The sequence below is a fragment of the Anomalospiza imberbis genome, chromosome 3 (assembly GCF_031753505.1).
Source record: "Anomalospiza imberbis isolate Cuckoo-Finch-1a 21T00152 chromosome 3, ASM3175350v1, whole genome shotgun sequence".
Lineage (NCBI taxonomy): Eukaryota > Metazoa > Chordata > Aves > Passeriformes > Viduidae > Anomalospiza > Anomalospiza imberbis.
The window spans coordinates 75,911,023-75,936,875 of NC_089683.1; the positions used below are offsets into that span (position 1 = coordinate 75,911,023).

Sequence of the window (25,853 nt, forward strand, 5' to 3'; positions counted from 1 at the left end):
TAATTGTTTTAGGTTGCAAGCCTGCAAATAAGGATTGGACCTAGAAAATGCCTGAGTAATTTAATTGGTTAGACTAGTGCCTTTCTGCCAGCTGGCCTGGCAGGATACAAAATTTTATGGAACAGCTTGCCATGTCATTTGCAAGACTGTTCTCTACAGATGTCGGCACCTTAGGTGACATCAGTGTATGAGCTTAGAAAATGTGCAATATATATGCATAATATCTGACTGTAAAGGAATCTGAAAGAAACCTAAAACTTTTTGGAATGACCATACTTCCCAAAAGAGGGACATGAACATGCCTCCACTCTGTTAGAGAGCTCTTGGTAGCCTGTCAATCCACACAATGTAGAGTTTGTTAGGATTTTACTAGGAAATGTAATCATTTTGCAGAGAGGGATAACACTTCTGGTCCACAGGAGTTTCAGATATACCTCCTCCCTGAATTTGGGTTTCTGAATGTAATGTGGGCACAATTTGCTCAGTTGGACCTGCCCTTCCTCTCAGAGTTAGAGATTCTTTTTGTGAACTCCCAGGTGGAAGCAGAGGAATTTCAGCCATTGCATAATCACCTTGAAGCATCCAAAAAACCCCAAGTAATTTCCTCACTAACTGTTCCCTGTCTCTAAGCTCCAGGTTAGAGACACACTGCCTATAGCTTAAACCCTCCACCGCTTATTTTCTGTCTAAAATTACTTTTATATCCAAGGGGATAGAAAGGCTGTGCCCAGATTTCTGTTTTGGTTTAAAGCAGCAATGCACATGCCCTGATTGTTCCTGTTCCTAGTGCTCCTGGTACATGGCAAACACTACAGCCCATGTTGAGGGCTATCCAAATCAGATACACATTAAGCATAAGTATTGTATAAAATGTCCTGCTCAGGGGAGCTGACTAAGGTCAGCATGAGGTAAAACCCCCAAACTACTTTTGATGAGGGTGCTTCAGTACAACTGCTTTGATTTATCTGTTCATCCTTATTATACCAATGAATTTCATGATGTATGTAGACACAGAACGGATCTGTGCAGTTCATGTGGAGTGTCAACATTGGGTTCCACTAATCACACAGTAGTGGGAAAATAGATTCCTGAGGTCATATACTCCTTTGGCTTGTTCTAAGAGACTACAGTGACCTGATATTATTAACAGCTAAATTAAAAGACAATTGGTAATTATTTGGATAAAATCCACACTTGTATAACTGAAATTGACTTTTGAGTGTTGTGCAATAGGACTGATAACAGCTTTTTCTTTAACAAACATCTAAACATTGCACCGTGGCTCACTACAATAAATCTTGTTAATTTGTAAAAGAAAAAAAAAATCACATCCATGCAAAATAACACTGCTAGGCTGAAGTATGAAGGGGGTTTAGGGACTTTAAAACAGATGATTAATTGAAAACATTAAATACCTTGAGATCCTGATATTTACTTTCCTGATTCTGAGCCACTAGGGTCCATTTACTTCACACTTACTATCTTTTCTCTAAAATTATGTGGTTTGAAATTCTATATTTCTTAAAAAAAAAGTTCTCTTGTTTGTGCTTTCCAAAAAAATGCTAATGAAAAGCCCAAACTCCTGGCAACACTGGAGCAAACTTAGCAGTATCATATAGTCTCAGTGATTCAGACTGGAGTCTGTCCAGTGCCCTGGCCTCATGTCCTAGCTATAGCAATGTATGCTAGGCAAAAACTCCTGAAGTAAAGAGCAGCATTTGCAGTAGGCATGAGCAAAGAGACCTCTTGGTGGAAGGGTGGGTAGTGATCACACAGATATCCTGTGAAGATTTCTCGGGATGAAGAATCAGTTTTACCTTAGAGTAATATTTATTACAATCCAGCCACTGGTATATGAAACCTTCTGCCACATCTTTCCTATATAAAGATTCAAGCAGGATTATCCTGGCCATGTTCAAACCTACAGAGGTGCCTGCAGGACACAGGTGAAGATAGTGGTGCTGTTTGTATTGATAGAGTGGTGAAGGCTGCCTGACTACCACAAAAGACTCCATTAAGCCCATTTACTCTCCAGCGCACTTGAATTAGGCCTAAGTGCTGGGTGGCTTGTCAGTGAGTGAACCCAGACTGCCCAATGACCCTCACTGTTACAGTGATGGGAGGCAGCTGACACCTTATCAGTCAGCTCTCAGAGTGGGGATGTGGAGAAGCAGATCATTTGCCCATTATATCCTACTTCTGCAGTTTCACCAGGGATCTGGATGGCCAGGAAGAGTGGTCTGCACAGCTGAGGGCAGTTAGAGAATTCACACCCTGGAGGAAACATCTTCCCTTTTCTATAGAAATATGTTTGGGAAAGGGGTTCTGTCCTTTTAGGAGAAGAAAGTCAGCTAGGTGTTGTGGTAAGTAATTAATTTTGACTTATCTCTAGATATATATGTGCTATAGGCTGGGGTTGTTTTAACTAGAAGAATTGTGTTCCCCCTGAAGTTGAACTATGATTTTGTTCAACCACAAAATAGGAGGAAAAAGTATCACTTCAGGTTTGAGGGTATTAAAATCCTGGAATTACCTGAAATAACCATGGTAACAAGATCTGAAGTAATGGCAGTTGCTCATATTACCATAGAAACAGAACTTAAGAAGTGGAAATTACCTATAATTTATCTCAGTTGCTTACAGTGACAATAATGTAACATGTATTTTGTGAAAAATACATACAGTTTGCCTACAGTAATTATCAAGAAGTTACTAAAAATTATTTAAACATATTCAAAAGTGGTTTTATTATTTTGTTGCCATGGTTATAGTTTGTTAGTAGTCCCCACAAGTGTGACATGTGAAAAAGAATGGAGAATTGTAATAAAGTGTAAAATTCATAGGTGATATAACCTGTGATATAGCAAAAACAAACTATCAAGAGAGATAATGCTGCTCTTGAATAGGCCAAAAATGTTTGTTGTAATTCTTGATAAATAGTTTCATACTTGAGCAGCTGTGTGTTTGTGCTCTGTACCTGCTGAAATGGCAGTAGGTGCAGCAGCACAGAGGCTGATGGCACAAGTCCCAAACGGGCACAGGCCCTTTCCTTGGCTGCTGGACAACTGTGGGTAGAGCAGGGAAGCAAGTGCAGTGTTAGCAGAGCCAGAGAAGTGAAAATGAAGCACAAAGCCTCTGCTTTGGGTAAGATCAGGCATCTCCTTGTTCCTGTGGGTTTTTTGAGACCTAGTTGGCAAAAATTGGAAAGGAAGATATAGCGATTCATCTGTCAGTCTGAAGTTGTGACCTATTGCGCTCTCCTCTGTTTGTGATGATGTAAGATGCTAAGACCTTAAAAGCCACAGTAGTTCCTATATTAAGATGATTTGGAAAACTGGAAGACCAGTTTTCACTTGTTGATCTGTTCCCTCTCTATTACCTGCTTCAGAGCATAGATTCTTGCTTCTTGGTCATCTAGTGTGCTCCAGCCAAGTTCCTAGAGTTGTTCGTGCTGAGTTAGGTTCTGCATGGTTGGGGAGGTTTAAATCAGAAACACATTTTCTTTCTGAGTTTTTATGCTCATGGATTAGCAATTTCACTAATGAGTCTTTACTTTCATTCTTTCATTTACATCAGGGACAGTATGATCTGCTATTTATATCAGCAGAGGATAAATTTGGCACTATCCTTTGTTGGCTGAAGTGACAGAAAGCTGAGTATGTACATATCTGGCAAGGCTAGATAGCAACAGAGCAATAGTGGGCAGAGGTCACTGTGAACAGCAAAAGAGGGAGGACCCCTGGGTACATGCATACTAGTAAAATGATAGGGATTTAGCTCTAAATATTGATGAATTACTTTTCCATTAGCACAGCAGAGCCCTAATATACAGGGAAACTCTTAATTGAAACAGTTGAACATAGCTAATGGCACTGGATTGCTGTAACAGTCTCTGTACCAGCAGGGATTGAGGCAAGATAGTGAATGGAAAAGCCAGCTCTTGTTGTGCAGTCTTGGGCACGTAAGGAAAAGCTTTGGTGGAGACTGTGTTATGCGTGAGGTCTCTATGGTAGGGACAGGGCTTCTTTAGAAAACAAATCACAACCCCTTCTCTGATGTTCCCCCTTCCCCATCCACTCCAAAAGAACACAAAACAAAAAGCTCCAGCCACCAAAGGGGGAACACCTGACCCCAGTATTTAATGTCATCAGTCATCAAACAAGCATTTATGGTCATGAGCATACTACAAGGTGTGTGTTGTTAACTATGCTAAAACTGAAAATTGTATAATTAGGGGCTACTGATAATTAATGCTATATAAATCTCAATATAAATAGCTAGTTAGAAGAACAAGATTTCACTCTTCCCATTAATGTCTACTGATTTGGGGTTAGGTTTAATTGAATTCCTAAGGGAAGGATCACTAACAATTATTCAAATATTTTAAAAACATTTAAACAATGCCATTAAATAACTATATGGCAACAGGAAAAAATAGTGGCCAAAACACATTTTCGTGTTAGAATGAAAGATTCTGCTTTGATAATTCCTCCAGCCTTTTAAAAATGGCTTGTATTTAAGTAGAATTGAAAGAATATAAACTGGCACATATATCATTGCAGAGGAAATAAATAAAGCCAAGTCCGAGGAGGGTTGTGTTTAATCATGAAATGCACAACATTTTTCTGTAGTGAATTAGCCATTTGTCTTGCTAATGCAAAGCCTCAAGAGAGCTAGAGGCACAGTGGACAAATTCAGTGGTTGTACTTGTGTGACCTCTAGGGACCTTGGTAAAAATTCTGCATGGACAGAAAAAGGCCTGGTTTCAGAGTTCTTCTTTATGTGTCAGTGAATGTGATCCTGAAGTTGCAGCCACACCTTGCTTTCCCCTGCATCCTTACCATATCAGTCAAGGTGCAAAATATGACTTTGGGCTGGAAGAAAATGAAGACGGCACCATGAGGTTCTGTTGTTAAGGTGATTTTTCATATGGCTTCTGTAGGAAAGAAATCCATGGTAACACTTCTCAGAATTGCAGCATATAGTCTCTCCTCTGTGTGTTTAGCAGGGAATGTTCTGTAGAAGGGCTTGTATTTGTGTAAAAGGTTGACTAAGGAAGAGAATATTTGCTGGGCTTCAAAATATGAACCCTCAGAAAACTTTAATTTCTTCCAAAAGTGAATACTTCAGTTAACTAGTTTCTTTTTCATTAACACAAACCGTATTGATCAAATCACTTTTGAAAAAGGCATTAATATTTGAAGCCTCCTTAGACAAGAAATCTGAAGTGATATTAATATTTTAATTTATATAACATCAGTTAAATTATCAGCTCCATCAGGCCCAGATGTACATCCTTGTCTTTGCTGCATCTGGGTCAGTTTCAGAGGTTGCCTTTTGATTTCAATTAACATGTTAATTTAGCAAGAGTATATTTTTAGGATGGAAATGTAGCTATTAGCATCTTTACCACAGCTAGTGAGAATACAGTGATCTGGAGTCCAGGTACTGTTTGGATGATGGAATTGTTAATGTTTCAAATGTTCAGGCTGGGAAACAATCCAGCTTTTACTTATAGAGCCTTTTTTGACACTGTATAGAGTTGAATTATTGAGAGTTGTGAGTTTTGAGAACTCTGAGAATTACTGTTGGCTGTAAAGGAATCTCTTACTTGTGTGAGGTTGCCGGCATTACAGGGAATAATTGCATGACCATGGGTAAAAAATACTCCTCTGCCTTCCATCCTTGAGTGGTGCATTCTATATTACAGCTGCAGGATTGCTGGATGCTCTTGGTCTGGGAATAGCATGCAAGATTTATTATATCTGCATGTCTGTCATAAAGAAGCTACCCGTCAAGTCAATAAAAGGTCTTATGGCACACTGGGAAGCATTTTTATATTTCTGTGTTCTCTAGCCATGTGTTGCAATAATACAGCATTTCCATTGTTAGTATCAAGCTTTAAGCTCTGCACTGAACTTGTCTGACCTCAGGATCGGTATTTATGATGCTTTTTAAACTTTTTTTACTTGATTTAACTGGTTTCTTTACCTGATCAGGTTTCTATTCCAATTTTTTAAAACTTTTATCTTTACCAGGTACAAACTTTTATATTAATAGGATTAATGGGCAGTTATTCTGAGTAAAATCAGAAATTTATGACTAATGAATTATTATAGTGTAAAGAAGAAGCCTTGGCAATTGAAGATGCAGGAGGTGACATGGAAGGGCACTGGCAGGGAGTAATGAGAGATGTGGCTTGGCTAAGAAGACCCAAAAGACATTAACAACTTGCCAATCGTTGCTTAAACAGCCACAGAGCTGAAGCTAGAGAAAACTGCCTTCAGAGGTAAAAAAAGAGAATAGACAAGTAGTATCTTACATATGTAAAAGGCACCATAAATAGTAAACTTAAAGGTGATATGGAGATGCAGACTGATGGAGGGGTGACAGAGTAAATTTGTGTTACCAGGTGTATAAAAAGGACTCCACATGGAGTGACAAAAAAGAAACCCACAAAAAATTATATTCCTCCAGATACTCATAGCTTGCTGTAATACCTTTTTCCTTGCTTCTACAAAACTCACAGTTAAACCACCAACTTTAAGACTCATAGGAGCAATGTAGGGTTAGCATAACACTAAGAAATGGGATACAGACTGAGTCATCTGTCCAAAATATTGAGTGCTACAACTATTATTGATGCTTTTTATTTGTATTCTAATGATATTATTGTCTTTTCCTCTTTTTAACAGCCAGTTCTGTACTGACAGCAACCAGATTTAAAATTTCAGTTGCATAAATTCCTGGCTTTAAACACAGGATGTGTTTCTTCATTATTCATGAACAAGTTTTTCAGCTAAAAAAACATGTCCTTCTGGGCAGAAATGTCCTTCCTACTCTCAAAAGCTGAGTTTTTAAAACTATTGTCAGATTTTTCAAATAACTGCTTGTGCTCCTGTCAAACTGTAGCAATCCAGAACCTCAGGTCCCCACTTATCCTCCTGAAAGCAATTTGAATCACTTAATTTCAAACTCTGTTGTCACCAAACCAGTTCTTCACTTAGGTGCCTTAACCTAGTGCAAATATGCCCTTTAGGAGGCACAAAGTTGTACAATGGGCACATTCATGAATCTCTGTGTAGAAAAATTTAAGTGTTTAATCTACAAGTATGTTTTTCATGTTATCTGCTTGAAAAAGTATTTTCTTGGGGCAAGGACTGAGTACTTTGCATTATTTCTAGTGCTGCTGGCTGATGGGAGCCATAAACAAAATCACCAAGTAAACATGTTAGTCCAAACAAGGATGACTTTTGTTTCTTGGAAGGAAAAGACACAGTGGCTACAATTTGTTAGTCTGTCTCAGAGATGATGATATCTGTCTTTGTTAAAAAATAATCTCTCTAAAAGTACAGTAATTAAAATTGAGTGGGTATTAAAATAATCTACCCTGCTTAAAATTCTATTAAAGTACAAGTGATTAGGAGGATAATTAAGTAAACCAAAAGATTATTCTATTGGCACTTTTGAGAAGCTCCTGTACTCTATGTTGTACAAATTTTCTTCTTGCAAGTGTCCAGGGAGAGATAAAAATAAGCTCTTTACAGATTAAGGAAATAAGAAGTTGACTAACTCATTCGTCAGATGCTGTGACCTGACTGGTAACCACCATGCCAAAGAGTATCCCAACATTCAACACAGATTTCCAAACATTCTGATCCTTTGGCCACTTCCTCTATCAAAGTAACTACCTGAAGATCATGGTCTGTCAAAATCCTTAGACTGATACTTGAGATTCTAAGAGTAAGCTTTAGGAAAAACTGAATGAAGCCTGGACTAATTTCTGAGCCAGTCATTAGTGTACATGTCCTGGGGGTTCTCAGTGCAAGAATATTTTATGTGGATAGAGAAACCAGTGCAGAGCTGCTGATCCTGTGCCACTAGAAACTGAGGGCCTGTGTGACAGAAACAATAGTGACATGGGAGCAGAACAATTGAAACGAGACTGCTGGAAAGCTCACAATAATGGAAAAGGGGCAAAGGGAATACAAGAGGAGGAGAACTGAAAACAAAACAAGAACTTAAAATATGAAGAACTGGACCCATTCTTATATACATTGGTGTAGAGTCAGCACAGCTGTTCTGACAATTATTCTAATTCAAATTTAAAATTTGGGTTGTCATAAAGTAGTGTGTCTCAGAGGGACATCTATTGCTTGCTTCAGTTTGATCTTCTTATTTAGCACCATTTGCCTTGCAAATAGGAAAGAAAACATCTGGACAAGCGTTAAAATAGCAGGAGGAAGGAGAAGAGGAAACCTACTCTTTCTGAACAGATTCTTGCTTCAGTAATAAAGCTTCTTTTCATTTTAGCAGCGAATGTGGTACAGATGGATACAAAGCAGTATAGTAAAGCTCTGTGGGCTTTGTGAAAGGCAGGATAGATGTTTGAATACTTGCTGTAACCTTTTTCACTCATTCTCCAAAGATATACTGAGGAGAGGAAAATTCCTCTTGAACAAAAAAAAACGGTCTGCAAGGGATGCTTTCACTTACACTTACATATTAGATATCTGACTTCCACAGCCTTGGAGGGTGGAAACCGGAACAGCATAACATGGAATAACCTCAAATATTTTCTCTGTTCTGGGCTTTTTACTGGCTCTATCAGAATCTTACTGAAAATAGGTGTCTCACTAGTTGGTATTTCCAGCAGGGTCTGGAATATTTTAGGCTGGAAATGACCTACAAGACCATAGTCCAACCATAAACCAAACACTGCCAAGCCCAGCAGTGGCTTGTCCTATGTCCCAAAGTGCCACATCTGCATTTCTTTTAAATGACTCCAGGAAAGATGACTCAACCACATTCCTGGGCAGCCTGTCCATATAATTGACAACCCTTATGTTAAAGAAATTTTTCCTTAATATCTAAATTTCTCCTTGAACAATTTGAGACCATTTACCCTAGTCTTATTGCTTGTTACATGGGAGAAGAGGCTGACATCCACCATCTGCGTCCATTCAGGTAGTTGTAGAAAACAACTTGGTGTCTTCTGCAAACTGACTGAGGGTACACTTTATCCCTTTGTCCATGTCATTGGTAAAAATATTAAACAAAACTGGTCCCAATACCAAGACCTGGAGAATGCCACTTGAGACCTGATAGGAAACATCTAACACTAACAGAACCACACACACAGAAAAAAACCCCAACAAACAACCACCAGCAAACAAACAGCCAAACCTTATAAACACCACTTTTTGTGGCTAATATGAAGGTTTGGCTTTTTTTGACTAGAACCTCTGTCTCTGCATAAAGCTGTAGATAAATCAAAGTCCTTGCAAAATATAATTGTGTCGGTATTTTGAGTGCCACATTGTAACATGCTGTGAAACGCGTTAGCAGCCATAAAGCAACACAAAACAGCAGACTTAAAAATGTAGCGTACTGTCCTCTCGTGTGGCTAAAAGTTAATTCTTTTGTAAGTGAGGTGGTTCAATAGGACAAATAATCATTACAGATGATTTAATTATCCTTTTTCCCCCTAAATTTAAACATGGAAAAGAAAAAAAAAAAAAGTTTGTCACATATTGCAGGCCATGAAGCTGAAGATATGGAAGAAGATCTCCTGTGAGGAAAAGCTGAAAGATCTGGTAATGTGGAGCTTGGAGAAGAAAAGGCTCAAGAGGATTTGATGAAAGTATAGAAATACCTGAAAGGAAGGTGCAAAGAAGATGGAGCCAGGCTGTTTTCAGTGATGCCTGGTGACAGGGCAGGAGGCAATGGGCACCAACTGAACCACACAGGAAACTGTCTCTAGATCAGGAAACAGTTTTTTACTATGAGGGTGACTAAGCCCTGTTTACTGAGGTCATGGAGTCTCCATTCTTAGAGATATTCAAAATTCATCTGGTTCTGGGCAGCCTGCTCTAGGTGACCTGACTTGACCAGAGGTCCCATTCAACCATCTCAGAGCAGAGGTCCCTTTCAACCATTCTGTGGTTCTCCTGTACTTGGCATGTTTTAGATTGCCTTGGAGAACAGGATGTTCAGGTAGAAAATATATTTCTTGCAGTTACTGCTCCACAGTGCAGGTCTGCTCAAGTGCAAAAGCATTGGTTTGCCAGAAAGCAGCAGTGTCTCATTGGGCATCTCTTCTAATCACTGGTTAGGTGAAGTTCCTACTAGCTTGTTTGCATCTGATTTCTCACTAATGCAAAATTTTCCTCGAACAAGAGAAAAATGGGGAAGTGAAGGTACAAAAATGACAGACCAGAAGGGGTGGAGATTTCTGCTTTAAACAAACCATTTTGGGGTATTTTTCAGTAGCAAAGCATTAGAGCTCCTGATGAAAAGATGGGAAAATATGAATTTGTTGAAAGATTGCTTCCTCTGAAAATGTCAAGTGAACATATTTCTGTGGGATGTTTTGGAGATGTAAATTCTGCAGAGTACTTTAATTTTAAGACTGTAGCATTTGTGAGTGGGGGGTGTGAGGTTTTGGTGGCTCATTTGTGAGGTTTTTGGTGTGCATGGTTGTGTTAGAGTAAGATGGCTCCTCCTAGATTGGGGGCTATTGTCTGTAAAAAAGAACAAGTTATCAGAAATTTCTTTCCCCTGCAAGGGAACTAGAATAAATGTTTCTAGATATAAGTTCAGAGAAATGTTCTCTGGTCTAAATGTTCTATTCATTATTTCTGTTGACAGAGATGAAAATTAGGTTAGTGAATAGGAAGCTTTCATTAAGTCCCACTGTGGGAGAATATCTTTAGTATTCTTTTGTTGTTATTGCAATTGAACAACAGTGCCCCTCCAGCCACAGATCCTATAGCTTTGTGTTGATGTTGCATCAACCTACTAGCTTACAATTTGGTGGTTAAATAAGTGCCAAAAAATAATTTCTGCCTCCATATGGAAAGGTGCTCAATATCATACACTTTCCTGAAAACTACTTTTCCCACCCAGAAGTAAAATATCAGCCTGAGTATCTCCTTTGACCTCACTGCAGCACTTTCTGTGAAAATAGACAAAGCAGAGGAAGTACTGCTGGACACTATCAGCTGAAGTCAAAAGGACAAATTAAACTTAAAAGAGTTGATCCAGCTCTCTCTTCACTTTGGAAGCAGAACCTGATCTTTAAATACCTGAAACAAAATCCTTCTTTGGATCCATTTTGAAGGCTTTAAAGTAGTTTCACTCTTCCTGTTGTAAAGTGCCTTTACCACCGCTCCTGTTGCCTCCATTTTTTTGCTCTGATCCTCCACTGATGGGCAGTATTTAAGCTATTCTGAACTAGGGCACTTCATATCCCAGATGACGGGCTGACTCTGGAGGTGGTTGCAGGTCTGGGATGGACCCTGAGGTTGCTACAAACCAACAGTAGTTGTTGTTAAATGGCCTCTTTGCCATCCTCACTTTTTCAAACCTTGATTTGACCAGAGCTTGACTTACTCTTAAAGGGGTGATTCACTGCTGGTATCCCCATATGTCCATAGTCATTCTCTCAGCTGACTTTTCACGCAGCAGATGGTTTACTTAGTTGTTGCATTCATACACCAGATTTTTTACTACCTTAATGTTGCACATTATCAGTGGAAATGTGGTAAGTGAGGATGATGATCTCTAGTGATAATTGAAATTGAACTTCTGTGACTCTTGCTGCAACTGTGGTATGTACATAACTTCCAGATTATTCTGCCTTATGTTGTTTTGTGTCCCTGTTCTATTTCACCAGAAGTACAGGGCTGTAAATCCAGATTTCTGACTATTATTTTCTGCCAGATCAAAATAAACAAGAACAAAAAATATTTTTTTTTTTTGCTAACTCAAAAGAAAGCCCTATATAGAATTGAAGTAATAGGCATTAGAGTGCTGAAAATTTTGCTATCTTTTTAGCCACTCATTTTCCCATACTTTAGCTGTGGAAAATCAGGCATCAGACTGTCTCTGTTTCCTTTATTACATGGTAGGCAACATTACTTAGATCTCACGTCCCCTTTACAGTTAACTATTTTGAAGAATGGCATTTACGCTTACATTTAACTGCACCACAAATCTGTTGCAATGAATACAAGCTGGAAATGTATTTAGGTGTGTTGTATCAGAATGTGTAGTCTGTAGTTTATTGCTTGTGCCATACACTGTGAAGCTTGCTGCAATTGCAAAGTTTATATGGTGTTGGGTGTGTAAATGCTAAAGCAAAGCATGCAAATTCAGAGCAGTGATGGCATCTTAAAAGAGCTCAGATCAGACAGATTCAGAAAACCTCTGTTCAAAAAATTGTTATTCTCTTTCATGAGCTTCTTTCACTAATGTAGGCTAGTAGATAGGTATGGATTTAAAATATTACTTGAAATTCCTGTGGCATTATAAAGTTCTGTCCCCAATCAGGTAGTGAAAATATATGTAGAAATATGATTACCTTTCACAGCACTTAGTTTTGGTCTCAAGGAATCAGTCTGTTTAAATATCATTTTGTCTGATGACAAAAATTATTCTAAATATTTTTACATTTTAAAAGAAAGTGTCTTCCTCAATTTCTTTGTAAAAGGTTGAAGACTGGATATGTTTCCTCAAAATAATTAATGAAATTCTGTTTATTAATATTTTCTGATGTTCCCTTGGAAAAAGCTTCTTGGTTGGCATTGTTCTTTAACTCATCTAAGAGAGCTGTATATGACTTGCCAGTGTGTCAGATTCAGGTCTGTTTGTGCTTGCATATAAATTTATTAGTGGCTCTAACTAGGTGTAGTTCTACTCATTATCATTATAGGGTAACCTCTTTATCCCCTTTCCTGTTAATTCTTCCAATGTAAAAGTGATTTTTTTTTTTTACAAAAGACATGTTAGCTACAGAGTTACAGTTTCCTTTTAAATTGCAATATTTTAACTGATTTAAAATTACTTTGTTTAGTGTGTCTCTTTGGTACTGTGAATCATATTTAAAAACACGGTAAAATTGTAAGTGTTCTGAGTGACTGAGTTACAGCAGAGCATTTTAAATTTTAATGAGGTGGAATTCGGCTTTACAGTGATAAAGATGGAAACCATCTGAAATTCAAACTAGGTTTAGCAGATAAGTGGGAGTCAACATGACAATAGACTGGATCTGGTGGGGTCGAGTAAATGACTGAGGCCTTTCTGTCTCTCAGTTTTACAAGTAGATGAATTTCTATAAGGGTGCTCTGGAGGGTGAGGAGGGGATGTAAACTGACAGAGATGAATCTATGAATATTTTACCCAGAATCTGACTTACCCCTGTGCATCATCTCTGAAACAGAGACTGGCATCTCCTGTTTTTTCCCCATACCAGAGACAAAAGCTGCTATCCAGTACAGCTGGATATCCAGTGCAGCAGTGTTGTGTCCATTTCTTACTACATTTGAGCCAGTAAGAAGGCAATAGGACTAGCAGGCATTAAGGACATTGCCCTACATACACAGGATAACTGAGTGCTTTAAGATATGTATTATGTGAAGGAGTTTTAATATCATTGGGGAAAAAACTACAACACCCCCTCACACATACCTCCCTGCTTATTGCACTTATTATGCAATAATCTGTAATAAGTGTTTGGATCAAAAGGAGTAATGTAAGAAGAGTTCTTTTATTTGGTTGTTTTGGTGTTTTTTTGGTTTTTTTTTTTTTTTTTTTTGTTTCCCTGCCCCCTCCCCCCCCCCCCCCCCCGGGGCCCGTGACGAAAGGATGTAGGCCAATAATTAAAAGCATATAATCAGCCAAATATATCTGAGATCAGGCGGTTCTTGTACTTTGATCTATTTATTATAGTTTTATTTAGCATTTTCCCACCTGGCATCTAGATATTAAAGAATCATAATTGGTGTCTTCATCCCATGTCTTCATCTAGAGAGCTGTTACTGATGACTTCTTGATACTTTAAAGAAAATAGCAATCTAGAGACCAAAAAGATCTCAGCTATAGAAGTATATGGCTAGAGTAGATGAAGTTTTCTTGTGGATCATTTTCTAGGCTTGACCAACACTATTTGTATTCGGTAATAATGGCTACATTGAAAATAATAATAAAAGATCAGTATTTAATCCTAACAGTTACTGTTACACATTCAGTGCAAATTCTTAAGAAACTGTCTAATTTTGTGAACAATTCTTTCATTTAACATATTTATAAATTCCTTAAATGCCCATGGAAAAGTCCTCTTGAAAAAGTAAAATTTTAAAGCTCTAGCCAGTTTTAAACTGTGGTCAAAAGGTCTTTGGTTCGTAGATACTTGAACTCAAATAGCTACAATTTATCATACTTCAATTGAAGTAGTTATGGGAGCTGCCTTAATTCTATTTTCATTTCTGTTTTGTTGTTTGGTGGTGGTTTTGGGGGGAAGTGCGTTCATTGTTCGGTGTGAGTTTTTTTAATTTTTGATTTTACTTTATCTACAGATCCCCATGGCTAAGATCCATTAACTATCCTGTTTCTCTGCCTCTGGCATAGAACTTGTCTTTTGTGCTGTTCAGATCAAGGCAATGCTAAAATCTCATCTAATAAGTAGTCAGTTTAATTTCTGCTGGTAAAATCAAAGTCCTATAAATAAGTAGATATAATTTCATTATTCATCTTGAAAAACTGAATTAAACAGAAAGAATTTTGTATAGTTTATAATAAACTTAAACAGAACGGACATGTAATATCAAGAAAAACATTCAACATATTTCTGATTTTAAATGTATACAAAGGACTGCTTTTTCAACTCTATGAGTTCAGAAAAACTTTGTATGTTTTTTTGGTTTTTAATGAAGAAGTTTTTACAATGGAGGATTTTTGAGTTTAGCAAATGTGGACAACTCTTGTTTGGCCTGTGCTAGCAGTATGACTTTTAGTTTTTGAAAGTGCAAATTCACATGTAAATTTTTAGAGTTGCTTTATTACATTTGTGTGAACTTTTAGTCCATAAAGCACTAAAGAAGATTATTTTTTCTCCTTAGGTGAAACTGGCCATAGTGCTGTTTCCCAGTAGAAGTTTTGTGCAAGCATTTCTGTGCAATGTGTCGTAGACTTCTTTCCATCCATGTTGATGTTCACTTACAGCTTTCTCTCCACATGAAAATTCTTTCAGGCAGCACTACCTTGTTGAAAAAGCCTAAAATTATATAGACAGGGCATTTATTTGTAAAATATCATTAGCCCAAACATTGAATTTTCACTGTGGCTGCTTTGAAATGTTTGTCTTCTATTTCCATGCTTACTGGTTGAATAGGTTCTAAACTCCTGATTCTTTCAGCTCATCAGTCTTTCTTTCTAGAAAGTGGCAAATGCTACAGGCATAACAGGCAGAAGCTATGCTTGCTGTCCATGTTATAGTAAATTTTGTGTCTTTTCAATAAAAAATGTGTTAAATTTTGTCTAGATATATGTGGCTGTTTATGCATAGTTGCACATGTCAGTTTTAAATAAATCCTGATGCTTTATTCTATAGACAACATTTTTTTCTTTTCTTCTTTCCTTGTCTCTCCACCTCAGTTCTGGCAAGTAAAACCCAGTCTAAGGCAAGAGTGCTTGTAGTAGCACATTCTGTCTTTGGCTACCTGCCTTAAAGCTCCACATGCAAGAAAGGAAGACCTGAAGAGCCTTTTATAGGAAGCTGCTAGGGTTAAAACCATGGTAAATGGAGGTAAAAGATAAATGGCATAATGATTTTTTTTTTCACCACTGGCTCTTTTATGATGGCTATATTTTGGTAGTCTATAGAAATAAGAAAATTAGTCTGCTGCCATTGGCATAATTAATCATAGAAGACTGCTAACAATGGTATAAGGGGTCATTGCTAGTAGGAAAAGCAGTCTGTATCAATTAAGAATTTGCCTAATTGAATTCTCATAGTTGGAAAGAGAATCTGAAGAACTGACTAGATGGAGAAGGTTGTGTGTTTGGTTTGTCAAGTGTCCAACGCTTGTACTGAGAGGTATCAACTGATGTAGCTTGTGGCAAGGTCTGTTAAGGTATTTAATTTGAACTGAAAATAAAAACATTTGCTGTGCTTTTGCTTAAAATATACTGAAGTTATAGCATTGTGCTCACTTCTTATGAGGAGAGAGTAAAATGAAATTGATGACTAACATGTGTAGATTGAATTCTTTACACAGGAAAAATCTATCCCTTACCTTGTCCCTTTCCCTAAAGAACAGATCACTTTTTTCTATGGATTATGAATAAGTTTTGCTAAATTGCACCTGAATTGATGTCCTTGAATACAAGATATTACTTTTCATTATTGTTGTTTTGTAAACTTATATCTGGGGAGATCCCTCTGCATGGGGTGTAAAAAAATTTTAAAAATCTTTAGAGGGTGACTGAAAATAAAATGGAACTTTATTTAGGTAACCAGGCACTTAACAGCAGCATTTCTGGCATTTCCAAACCCCAAACCACACTGGAGTCCATTACCTGAATCAGAAAACCTTTACACATATCCATTTCTATCACTATGTTTCCTCTGTTCATATCTTGATGTGTTTTCAGATCAAGGCCTATTTTCTGTTATTTTCTTGGTAAAACTGCAGGTATCATCTTGTGTCTTCTGTATCTCTCCAAAGCCCTTTCCCAATGCAAAAATGAATCTATGAAACATTCTAAGATTTCCTCGGGATGCTGCTACAGCCAATCACCCTCTCTTTGCAAGAGAAAATGGCTGAGTTTGCTTTCATGGGGAGAAGGAGGAGACCTGGAACATATCCCTATGTATAGTTTTATGAAGAACTAGTTTGTTGGTGCTGATAATTAAAATTTCCATTAAAAAAATATAGGTTATCTAATGCAGGTTACAGTAGAAAGTTTAAAGCCGGTGAAACACCTGAATTTCATTCAACTAACAAGCAGCTTGTACTAACCAATGAAGGAAATTTTGTAACCTGTCCTTATGTCATTAGCAAACTAATTTTTGAGAACATTCTGGAAGGAATTCGTTGCATATTTTGAGTGGTCATATATAGCAGGCATGAGGCTTTTTCACTTGCTCATTAAGAGTTAATTTTGCATTCAGCTGTAGCCCTCTGTTATTTCTCCCTGCTGTAAGGAGGTACCTTGTTTCTGCAATCCAAGAAGGTAGGAAAAATACCATGTTGCCTATCATGTTACTTGCTTATTATTTCTGTAGGACTTAATCAGGGAGCTGGTGGCATTCCAAAAAAAAAAAAAAAAAATCCCCCAAAAACCAGCTGAGGTAGAAGTAGAATCTAGAGGCACGGGCTATTAATTTGTTGTTTGCATTTTATGTTCCCACTGCATGATATCTGGGGCACAGGATGTGTGCCTTCCAAGCCTGATTGTTCCCTCAGCAGAGAAGGAGGAGCAGGGAAGATAAATCTTTTACATGCAAAAAGCCATGAACTTTTCTTTAGGCTAACACAATTTTATTTGCTAGATTGGCACGTTTGAAGGAAGATAGAGGTCTGAGATGGAGTGACTAGAGACTCTGTATATGTTTGATTACCCCTCTAAGCATAAAAATATTAAGCACACCTGAATACTGATAAGTGCAAATAAATAATTTGGTCAATGAAAATGTCTAAAGGAGACTTGTTTCCTGCAGGATAAACGGCTTCATCAGGGTTCTGATATATTTATATTGCCCACTAGGAGAGACAGGTACTTTAACTTACCTTTTTGGGGGCAGGGGGAAGGGGGGAGTTTGTTTTGGTTTGGTTTTTGGCAACAATTTTCTTTCCTTTTGCATGGGGCTTTGTCTCTACTATTGTGCCTCAAAGCAGCTGGAAGACAAAACTTGCCTCTGTAATTTGAGACCAGGATCACTGGGTACCCCTAAGTCTTCCAAGATGTCAACTGCAGGACGAAGACTCTCTCTGATATCCCCCTCTGGTACAAATCCTTGGAAATGAATGGCAGTAAACGGTTCAATGGCAATAAAAGTCATATTCTGTACTTGGGTAGGAAGGATAATTACAGATATTTTAAGAACTGCCTGAATGCTTCAGAGTAGTGATTCATCCCTAGGTTCTTCTGCACAACTGGCATATTTTTCTGTTGTAGCTATCTTGCAACCAGGACATTTTAATTCTGTTTATATTTGTGCGTGTCTATCCCCTGTATGGCTTAGCCTGCCTTAACAGTGTGTAAATACTGCTGAGTAAATAACAAATTAAAGGTGAGCCTGGAAAGACACTGATCCATTAGTCATTAAAAAGCTCCAGCACCTGGGATAGAATTTTCATGAATCTATTTTGTGAGAGACTTTCAGTGAAGGGTGAATGTCAGTCATCTAGCATGCTGATTTGATAATAGTTTGGATCTATTTCAGATACTTGTCTGCAAATCAGACTGAAAAAGTTGATTTTGGAAGGAGGGGGAAATTAATTATTTCAGAATGTTTATGAATACCTCCAGTTATATTTTGGTTTAACACTAATTGAAATCAGTCTTTTCTTTTAACAATATGATGACTCCCCTTCACTCCACCCCAGTCCACACCCACAGGTATACTGGAGGTAAAAAGAAAAGGGAATCAACAAAATATTTTAATCTTTCGGCAAGGATTTTATCATTTAAAAAAATGATATTAAAAAAAGGTGACAGCATGTGTATGTATCTGTTCTCCCCTCTTCTTTTACAGTCCCAATTGCTCTGAACATACATCACAAAACAAAAATCCTAGAATGGTTTGGGTCAGAATGGACTGTAAAGATTATCTTGTTCCAACCTTCCTTCCTTGGAACAGCTCCCACTAGATCAGGTTGCTCAGAGCCCCATCCAACCTGGCCTTGAATACTTTCAGAGATGCGGCATCCTCAGCTTTGCTGGGCAATATGTTTCAGTGCCTCATCACCCTCACAGTAAAGAATTTCTTGCTAGTATCTAATCTAAACCTACCTTCCTTCAGCCTAAGGCCATTCCCCCTTGTCCTGTCACTACATGCCCTTGTGAGAAGTCCCTCTCCAGGTTTCTTGTAGGCTCTTTCAAGTACTGGAAGGCTGCTGTAATATTTCCCCTAGGAGCTTTCTCTGGTGAGGTCTCAAAGGGCAGAATCCCCTCCTTCACCCTTCTGGCCACGCTGCTCTTGATGCAACCCAGGACACAGTTGGCTTTCTGGGCTCTGAGAACATGCTGTCAGCTCATGTTGAGGTTCTGTTCCATCAACACCCCCAAGTCCTTGTCCTCAGGGCTGGTCTTTTTACATCCTCTGCCCAGCCTCTATTTAGGCCCCACACTTAATTTTTTGGACTACTTTGTTTTTTTCAATGTAATCTTTGCAGCTTTGTTTAGTATCCAGTTACAAATTCAGGTAGATGTACTCCTATCTGAGATTAGTTGAATCTGTCTATATTTTCTTATTGTGGATTTTTCTTTTCCCTAGTTTTGGAACAAAACTGAGGCCCCTGAGCAAAGTGGTCTGTGAGGAGCAGCTTGCTGCTCTCAAAGAAATCATTTGATAAATGGAGTGATAGAAGGCTTCAGGGAAGTGCTCTGTCAATTTCAAGAGGAATAAAGTGTGTTTAATTAAAGCAATCTCTGTTTAGATTAAAATAAATCATTTGGTGCCAGGGGTAGGTTTTTTTAATGACTCTGGGATGCCATTCAAAGGAGATGCAGGAAGCTGATATAGTACTTAAAACTCTTATTTCCTCAGCTCATGATCGATCACTTAGATGATGTACTCTGCCAAGAAAATGTTTATTAAACAGTATTCCACAGCACACCAATAATTGGTAGGAGATGTGGCACTGAGGAAAGAGCAACGATTCTGGAACAGAGAAGTTCAAGGGACAGAGACTTTGCAATGCATCAGAGGATTGACTATTTTAAAGTGACAACCCATGGACTGTAGGCTGCCAAGTCCTGTCAGCACTGTAATAGTTGCCAAGAGAGGTGTCCTGCAGTCAGACAGCCTCAAAATATTAGGTCTACAGATAAAATTTAGGAGTATAACTACTCTTAATGAGCTTGGAAAAAATTAATGATCCTGCCTCTAGTTGTGAAGGCAGTTTTATTGGTCCTTCATTCTCCCACTTTTAATTTCTTTTCTTCTCTGCTTTTTGCTTTTTTTATTTTTTTTTCTTTTTAGCCAGTAATTTGGCTTAAACCCATTTTGATATCCCAAATTATTTCTATGTCTTATGCTGCACAACAGAACCTAAAACTATCTGAGCTCTGCAGTGGTGAGAGCATCTGCTGTCTCAGAGATTTCTCCCACATACAACTGAACATTCCCCATGATGAAATGCAGTAGGGAAACAGCTGAACAGCTCTTCAGAACGGATGAGGTGATATGTGATGCTGGAGATCAGGGAGAGTAGAACAATTTGTAACAGAAACAAGTTTTGAAGGACAGAGTTCTCCTGGAAAACGTGTTGGTGCATGCCTCCATGCCATGTAATGAGGAGCAGAAACTTAAATTTCTACAGATATACACAACTTGGAGTTAGGCATCTTGGTTTTCCATGTTCAAGGAATGTAGGCAACAAAAGAAATTAATATAGTCATGATAATACTTATTATGACTTATCAGGAAGATACAACTTTTGGTTTTGTGACTGGGTATCTCCTTTCTTCTCCTTGACATTAGGTTAGAGTAAATCCATTGATCTTTGTAACATACATACCCTGAAATGGTTCATCTAGATGTTGAACTAAAGGTTTTCTTCATCCAGGGAACATCACTGATGAGGCTGGCTCCTGTATAGTTCTGTACTGCTTCTGTGAAATAAACATGGAGCTGCTGCTTCTTCCTGTGTACTACACAGAACTTCTAGGATAGGTATCATTTTGTTAAGGTTCCACAGCTCTCCTTGTCTTCATTCAGCACTGAAGAAGCCTTTTTCCTGTTGGCAGGTAGCATCTGGCAAAATGTACAGTGAACAAAGCTGAACCACTAGGATGAATGTTGTCTGCTCTGAGGTGTGGTTCAGTTTAATTCTCAATCCCAGATTCGAAGGTGAAACACTAACCTGAGTTTGGCTGGATTCCTGATGTGATCAGTACCTTTGAGAATTGAGTTATTACATTTCAAATATTTGTGCACGATTTGTCTTTATTGCTGTGTGTCCAAGTGTGGTTTAGTTTCAGAGGGTAATTGTAGTGGAAATCAGGTGGTTTTTAATAAAAAAGATAGGACTGTGGTGCTGTACTGTGGATTATTTTTTGTATAGAGACTTCCTTGGTTCCTTGGTTGTGCTGTTAATCCCTACAGTAGTTTAGGAGTCGTAATCCCTAATTTAATACTCCTGCGAAGATTCTCTAAACCATGCTGCTGCTTGTTCACTCTCCTTCCTCTTTTTCTGCTCCCATGGGTGGCTGGAGAGGAGGACTGGAGACACAAAAGGCAAAGATCACAGGCTGAGATAAGAACCATTTCTTGGAAATAGCCATGAGAAAAAAAAAACAGTAACAGCAACAGTATTAACAACAAGAGTGTGCCCAGATCCTTCCTCTTCTAGTGAAGAGCTGTGAAGTTAAGTGATCACTCCACTGATTTCGGTGATGGAATCTGTATATTTTAGACTCCTCATTTCTTTATATAGGAATAGTGCTCTTATACTTTTACAGTAAAATAATTTTTTTATGGAGACATTGTAGGAATAGTTTATCTTCTGAAGTTCTTTTAAACTCTAGTATTAAACACTTGCAGTTCTGACATTCTAATATTAAAACCAAAATGGCAAATGTGATGGCAAATTGCTTTCATCTGACTCTCTCTGATTTTGACTTGCAGTCAAGCCCTCCAAGATGATCAATTCACTGTAATTTGTTTTCTACAGATTGGTCCATTCTTTTCCAAGCCAGTTTCATGATTTTGGGGTTAAAAAGAGTGTGTGCTGTATATTTCTATATTAGTGCCCTCAGGGGGTTACTTGGTAGCAGGAAACAAGTGTCATGGCAACTAAGAGAAAAGCCTCTCTCGAAGCCGCTAACCCAGCATGGTTCCCTATGCGTGGCTCTTGCCACTCTGAACTGCCATTAAGAAAAGTGCTCCTTGGAGTTTTGTTCATTGTTTTGTTTTTTTTCTCCCCTGCAGCAGTCTTCAGTAACTTTCTTCAATTCTTGCTACTCACTCACTTTAAAATTAGGAAAAAAAAAGTCTTAAAAAATGATGGTGAAATAAGAGATGTAAGAAAATAAAAGCTGCAGTCCTGGCATGGTAGAAAAAAAAAATAAGAAACAAGGATTTTCTGGAAACCAGTAGGAAATATTGATTTTTCATTTAGGCAAAAATAACTCAAATTTATTCTGGCTAAAAAATTTACAAATTAACTATCTCCCCTTTGCCCAGGCAGAAATTGAACCAGCAGGAATTCCCCCAAATTTCTTAAAGCTTTTCTTTAATGTGCATCCTTCCTATACGTTTGAATTCCTACTCCTTCATCTGTGGGTTTTTTAGTGATTTTGCAATAAAATATTCAAACATATATTTAAAATATTTAAAAGCAAGACTGCAAAGCAAGTCAACATAGACAATCTTAACTAATGTTTGCACTGGTACAGAAATAGCACATTGTTAACCCTTTCTGTCACTCTATGGGTCAGGCTGAATTGTGATGTTTGAATTAAATCACTGAGGTCCAGAGCAGAAGGGTGTTTGAATGGGCTATTTTCATCTGTTACATATAAAGTATTACCCTCGTGGCAACTTGCTAATTTAACAATGGCTCAAAAATTAAGAGGAAGACACATCTGAAGAAGTCCTGATGTTAACCTAAGTGCAGTAAATTCTGAGTTGAATTAATAAATAATCAAGCAGATTAGAAGCACAATGAAAAATTGTTGCTTGATCGTGCAATTCTGCAGTTTAAAGCCATGTTGGAGTGCTGTTTACTGTCACAGGAGACAGATGGAAAATGTTTGGTTCAGCATGGTTGGAAGCAGCTGTAAACACTTCACAGAACTGACTGCTGAGTTGGAGGGTCTTTGTCTTGTCAGCAAAAATTTTGGATGCTTCTACAACTTCAAGATCTGTGTGCTGCAAGATTTTGCATATCTGCTCAATTTTGGTCAAATACTTTTGCAATGGAGAGCAGGGTTAGGATGAACTGTCTTTCTGTTTTGATGTTCAGCAACTGGATGTCTGCAGACCATCCTGTCTGCCCATCCTGTGGTTTTTTCCAGAGTGAATTACAGATTCACTGAGGTGGGAACATGCTTCTGGAAATCATCTGGTCCATAGTCTCCTCCTCCCACCCCAACTGGATCAGAAAGGGGTGTTCAACTACAGGAGGTTGCTCAGGGCTGTGTCCAGTCTAATTTCAAATATCTACAAGGACAGACATTTCATAACTTGTTCTCATGTTTGGTCATCTTCAATGTAAAGATGTGTTTTCTTAGGTTCAAAAAGGTTTTCCTGTAATTAAATTTGTGCCAGTTGTCTCTTCTCCTGTCCCTGGGAGCTACCAATAAAAGTCTGGATCTGCCTTCTTACTTCCCCCTCAGGTATTTATTATACATTTATCAGATCCCCCTGTGCCTTCTCTTCTCCAGACTGAACAGTCCCAGTTGTCCCAGGATCTACTCATGAATAAAATGGAATAATCTACCTGTTGAAAGGGACCTACAGTGACCATCTAATACAGCTGCCTGACCAATTTTGGGCTGAACAAAAGTGCAAGCATGTTATGAAGATCATTGTCCAAAGGTCTCTTAAACACTGACAGGCTTGGGGCACCCCTTATGTGGAAGAATGGATAGATTCCAGTCAGTGGAGATGCCCCCAGACCCTCAAGATTTTTGGTAGATGATCAAGAGAGGTCCTGCTATATAATCTGCTAGTTCTTGCATTACTCTGGAGTGAACTCCATTAGGCCCAGTAGACTTGTAAATATTCTCTGATAGAGAATCCCTGACAATTTCAGTGTCACTGTTCCCATGGTCCTCTGGCTCAGGGACAACCTAAACTCTATGAGTATTAAAAATTTAGCCAAAGATTGCATCTAATGCTTCCACTTTTTCTTCATCCCTTTAAACCAAATGCCTGTCTTCAAGAAGTATTGATCCAGTATTTTCTTACTATTAGCATACTTTAAAAAGCCTATCTTATTATCTGATTACCTAACACTCTCCAGCTTCAATTCTAACTAAAAATCAGCCTTTTGCACCTTCTCCCTGCATAAGCAAACTACAAGTCTGTACTCTTTCTGTGAAGTCTGACCTTGTTTCTGGGGATGATTGTTTCTTTTCCTCTTGAGCTATGGGAGGAGCACCCTGTTCAGCCAATCTGGCAGTGTCTCCTACTTGCTTGACTTTCAAAGTGGAATTGCCTACTCTTGTGGTTCTGAAAAGCTGACTAGGCCTCAAAGACTCCTAAGACCTCAAAATCAGATTCCCAGGGTACTCTGCTAAACAGCTCTCTGAATAGCTTATAGCTTGTTCTCCTGATGTCCAGGGTAGAAACTCTGCTGACCTTTTTTTCTCACTGAAAATTCAGACTCAACAAGTTCATGATCACTGTGACCTGGGTAAACAACCACCTACCATCACATGCCTCATGTATCCTTCTCTAAAAAATAGTAATTCTAGGACAGTGTCTTGCCTGGTTTGCTTACAAAGTATGTGCGGCAAAAAGTTATCTCCCACAAACTTCAAGAATGTACAACACTTGTCGAATGTCACAGTAGGGTGATGTTCCCAGTTGATATCTTGGAATTTGAAATCACCTCCAGGGACAAGGGCTACAGATTAGAAATTTCTCTCAATTGCCTATAGAATTACTCATGCTCCAAGATTTAGCTATCTCATGGCTACTCCCTAGACTTGTTGCAGTATGTACAGATGTCTCTTGTACTGGGGAGCCCAGAATCAGACTCAATGCTCCAAACTTGCCTCAGCAGTGCCAAATAGAGAGGAAGGAACATCTATCTTGATCTAGTAATGTCCCCCTAATGGAGCTCAGGGTACTGTTAGCCTTCTTTTCTGCAGGGGAATATTGCTGTTATGTGTTCTACTTGTCCTTAATTACACCTAGGCCCTACCTGTAAAGCTGGGTTTTGGCTGGTCAGAATCCAGCACGTGCTCATGAATGGGTTTGTTCCTCCATAGGTTTGAGGTTTTGCATTTTCATTTGTTGAACTGCATGAGGTTCCTGTCACCTCCCTTCACAAGTCTGTTCACACCCTTCTGCATAATAGCAAAACAGCCTGATTTATCAACCACTTCTCCTAATTCAATATAATCTGAAAACTTGCTAAACTTGCACTCTTTCCCATTATTAATGGAACTTGTCATGAAGAAGTTCAATTGTATTGATCTCAGACCGTATCTCTTGGGAACACCAAGCACTCCCTTCAACTGGACTTCAGTGCCACTGATGACAATCTTGCGAGACGAGCAGTTCAGTCAGTTTTCAGTCTACTTCTCTATTTATCTACCCCATAATTAATCAGCTGTCTATGATGTCATGGGAGAGAGGGTTAAAGCCTTAATAAATTTGTTGCAAGAAACATCCATTACATGCCATTCTCTCTGCTTCCTTACCCATCAAGCCAGTCCCATGACCTTAAAAGGTAATTGAGTTCATCTTACAATGATGTTGGTCTACTCCTTCAGCACCCATGAGTATTTCCCATCAAATCAACATGTGTTCAACATGTGTAAGCATTCCCAAACTTGATCCTTGCACATCAAAGGGACGTATTCCCTGTCCTCATAAATTTGTTGGTAGTACTGGAATTTCAGAGAAATTGCAATGCTTTGCCTTTTCACTGATATCCAGTTCTAATGTCCATTAAACTGATGAGATTCCTGATGCTTGGATCAAGCAGTGTTCATTGGAATGCAGCAGTGTTCATTGGAATGCTCTGAAATTTCAGAAGTCTATTTCAATGAAGGAAATAATAGATGCATTTACAGTTATTCCCCACTCTCTGCAGAAAACTCCCCAGAACAATGAGTTTTAGGTCCACTCCATTTAATTTGGGTTAGGTTTTTTTGGCAAGAGTGGC

At 38.4% G+C, this 25,853-nt stretch overlaps 1 long non-coding RNA gene across 2 annotated transcripts in view; it reads left to right on the top strand.

Annotated features, from left to right (window-relative positions):
- Positions 1 to 414: 414 nt before the first annotated feature.
- The window catches only part of LOC137471144 (uncharacterized), a 74,621-nt gene continuing 49,182 nt past the window's right edge, over positions 415 to 25,853 (top strand). For both annotated transcript variants that reach the window (XR_010997433.1, XR_010997434.1), the window contains exon 1: positions 415 to 596. This is a non-coding gene — a long non-coding RNA (uncharacterized lncRNA). The remainder of the gene's footprint in view (positions 597 to 25,853) is intronic.